Source organism: Lonchura striata, chromosome 27 (assembly GCF_050655825.1).
Source record: "Lonchura striata isolate lonStrDom1 chromosome 27, ASM5065582v1, whole genome shotgun sequence".
In the NCBI taxonomy this organism is placed as follows: Eukaryota; Metazoa; Chordata; class Aves; order Passeriformes; family Estrildidae; genus Lonchura; species Lonchura striata.
In genome coordinates, this window is record NC_140729.1 from 12,253,669 (window position 1) to 12,257,562 (window position 3,894).

Consider the following 3,894-nt stretch of genomic DNA (forward strand, 5'->3'; position numbering starts at 1 on the left):
CTGTATCTGCCCCTTTCCAGGAGCCCTCCAGGGGAGGCCAGGCAGGAAGAAGAGGCAATGGGCTCACAAGGCAGCACTTCTCCTTGGGCAGCCCTCAGCCTTGTCTCACCCCTGCAGCAGAAGGCCAGGATCTCGGCACTGGTCTTCACAAGGCTGGAGAGCCCTGAAATTCCTCATGGCAGCTCCAAGTGAGCACATCTGGTTTTAATAAATTATTTGCAGCTTGAACTTGTCTGACTTTTCAGGGCTGCAAAAGACAGAGCAGCAAAGAGGTCTGAGAGCTGCCATGTGGGACGCCCATGAAGGGACCCCCCTTTTCAGTGCGGGGAGGCAGCAAATTTGGGAAGGAGGTTGGGGGGAATGAGGCTGACCAAGCACATTAAGGGACCTTGGCAAAGCTCCATCTGCTCTTTGCAAGAGCCAAAGGGATGGTTGGGCTGGAGGCAGGGAAAGGGCCCTTCATTTTGGCCAGGATCCCTCTACTCGCAGCTGAGTGTTGAGGGGGCTGATCCCAAACACTGTATTTCAGCTCCTGGGGGAGGAGAATGGGACACAAACAGGAGGTGCTTGGTGGAACCTCAGCCAGCAGCGCTGAGAGCACTGTTGCAGTGTTGAACCATTATGAGAAAACCAAATCCTCAGGAGCATCAGGATGGGACCCCAATGACAACCAACATGCCTGGGGCTGCTCAGGAGCTGAGCCTCTGCATGGTGTCCCCAGGTTTCTCCTGAAAGGGAAGAGTGCAAATGCAAAGCTTGGGGACGAGTCCCTTGCTGTACCCCCATGAGATTCCCCACCAAACCTCATAGTCCAGCAAGAAGATACCAATCATCCTCGCTGCCTGCAGTGCAAAGCCTGGAGCTTGGAGAGGGAGCTGGACTGGCTGTTCCTGCCTGTCTCCAACAGAGAGAGCAACATGGCCATTCCCTGCTTCCACTGCTGCTGGCATAAGGGAGAAGGAGCCAGCAGACGCCAAGACAGCCTCTTCCCCAAGCAGTGACCTCAGTGCACAGCGCCTGCCAGGTGGGTGTTGATCTTGGCCTAGCCAGTCCTATTTGCAGCCAGAATGAGGCCAAGGCAATGCTGAGCTCTTGGCAGAAGCTGGCAGGTACTGCTGGTCCCCAGCAAAGCCAAGCCCCTGACACCAGAGTCCTTTTAACAGCAGCTGCCCAGAGGCAGGTCTTTGATCTCCTGGAGCCCTCAGTCCTGCAGAAAGCAATGGGCTGGGGGGAACACCCTTGGAAGAATGCAACAGAGTATGATATGCTGCCTCCCTGTTCATATAATAAATAGACCCTTAGAACTTGCCAGTCCTCAGATGTGGCCAGACCCTTCCTTCAGAAAATTCTGAAGGCTACAGATGCTGTCCACGGGTCCCCAAATTTCCTCTAATGCCTCTATGCACCAAATGTGCCCCATTACAGCCCCAAACTTCGTAAGTCATGTGGTGCCTCACTGCCACTAAGCACCCCAGCTCCAAATCTGAGGATTCTCCCCCACCCCTATGGTTGGATCCCACTCCATGTTGGTGACATATTTTGCAACTTGCTGAGCATCCTGACTGACCTGCTTTCTCCCGAGTGTTCCTGACCAGGTCAGATGTCCAGCCAAAGGCAGGCAAGTGGCTTGTATCTATCTCCAGAAATGTTATTCAGACCTTCTCCAGGATGACTTTTACTCGAGCCAATGCTGTTTCACCCCATCCCACCGCAGTCCTGGCACTGTGACCACTCCCTACATGGGATATTGCTTTGGCCCAAACCCAGAATTTATTTTTCGAATTAAATTACAAGATACAGATGCTTCAACTGTGGGAATCAGCTACTGACACTGAATACCCCAAGTTCTGGGTAATCCTGGGATAAACCCATTTGCTCTGAATCGATCTTCCAAGGCAAGGAGCTCTCCTGAGATTGTGGCCAGAGGTGCAGTTGGCCATCCCGTGCATACAGCCATGTCAACTTGTCCTTGCCTGGCAGCAACTCATTAGGGCCAGAGGGGTCAGTCAGCCTGGAAATCTCCCAAGAGAAAAACACATTTCCTCCTGATCCACTCTGCTGAGTAGCAACTCAACTGGTACTCAACTGGATTAGGAAGAGAGTAGGTAAGGAGCTGTTGGCCTGTGTTGAAGAAATTAATTAAGAAGTGCTAATTATCTGCTAATCACATGCAGCATAGGGGCCTCCAAGTCACAAGATGAACCAGACCAGGAAGCGGCAATGCCCCATGGGATCCAAAGGCTTTTGACTCTGCTATGTTCCTTCTTTCTGATGGGTTAAACTTCCTTGAAAGGGATGTCAGGTTTGTCCAGAATGTGTGGAGGGTCCCACTCATGGGACTTCACAGCCCCATCATGTCCAGCCACTGGTGTCTCTGTGGGTGGCATCCCCCTGGAGTCCAAGTCTTTGGGATAGGGGAGAGGATCTGGATGATTCCTTCCTCTCCTCTGGGCTGCCATGCTTGTTTCCTGTGGCAGCCATGGAGGCCAGCAAGGCCTTTCTCTCAGTGCTGCTGCAATTAAAAAATAATCCCTGCTTTAGAAAAACCAACAGCCCAGATGCTGATGTGTTTAATTAGCCCCTCCAGAGGGTTTTCATCCCCAAAAGCCCATTCTGGCACCAGCCTGGAGGTCTTTCCTGCCTCACTGGGAAACAACGGATTCCTTTATTTTCTGAACAACAGACAAAACATGGCTGGCTCACACCCATTTCTCACCCACTCAGAGGTTTGTGCCACCTTGGGAACAGATCCTGCTCCCTGCTCAAGGGAGCTCTGCCATCAGCTTGGTCCCCTCAAAAGCATAATCTCCCCTGAATCTGTATGGCACAGTCTGTGTGTCAAGGACTGACTGATCCTCCCTGCACTGCTCAAATCCCAGAAGAGTTTGAGGAGGTGAGGCTTCTACACCCTTAGGCTTATTCCTACAATAATGGGCACCGTGAGCATCGCCTAAATGCACCAAATGGATGTAAAAAGCCAGGAATATGCCAACTTCCAGTGTTTTCCACGTATATTGCCTTCTTTGGGAGGCTAGTCCTGCTAGAGTGGAAGTGTGAAAAATAAAAGTTTAAAAGTCCTTCAAAAGTTTTTAAAAGCCTTTTATGTTCAGCTCCAGAATGTGGGATATACCTACATGAAATATTGTGGATGTTCTTTGTCTCATGCCCTAAGCACAGTACCAGAAGCTGGAGAGCTGCACCAGCACCCTATGGCTGGAGGCACTGGGCTTGTGGTGGAAAGTGCAGTGAGCCATGTCCAACTTCAGCATCCACAGCTGGATTGGGAGCTGCCTAGCTCTGTGCCACAGGGATGGATGGAGGATGATCCAGCTGGGCTGGCTGTGCTTGGAATGATAACTGCCTGGCACCCAGAAGTGCAAGCGACGATGTGTGGTGGGAGTTCAAAGCAGACCCTGGCTGCTGTCTCCGGCGAGGTGGGGTCCCACGCTGAGGACCCACAGCGGAAGCGGATGCGGGGCCGGTGGCACCGCGGGCATCTCCCCCACACCCTCCGCCCCGTACTAGGGCATTGAGACCTCTCAGGGTGTGAAGAGAGCTGCGTGGGTACCCTGCTGGGGAGAGCCAGCCATCCCTGGGCGTCTGCAGGGATGCCCTGGCCAGTCCGGCCTTCGTTTCTGCCAGTCCCCCGCTTCATCTCCGGACCCCCCGCCGCAGCCATGCGCTGCAGCGGTGGAGCCCCCCGGAGCTCGGGTCGCGCCCCGCTCTGTCGCCGCCGCTGGGCCGGGCCCCGGTCTGCTGACGCAGTGTCTAAGCCCGGCGCGCACGCTTCGTGTTTTTTCTTATTTTATTTTGTAACATATCCTCCCCCCCCCCCCCCGCCGTCCCCTTCTTTCCCTCCCTTTCCCGCTCGCGTCCCTCCTCCTCCTCCTCTTT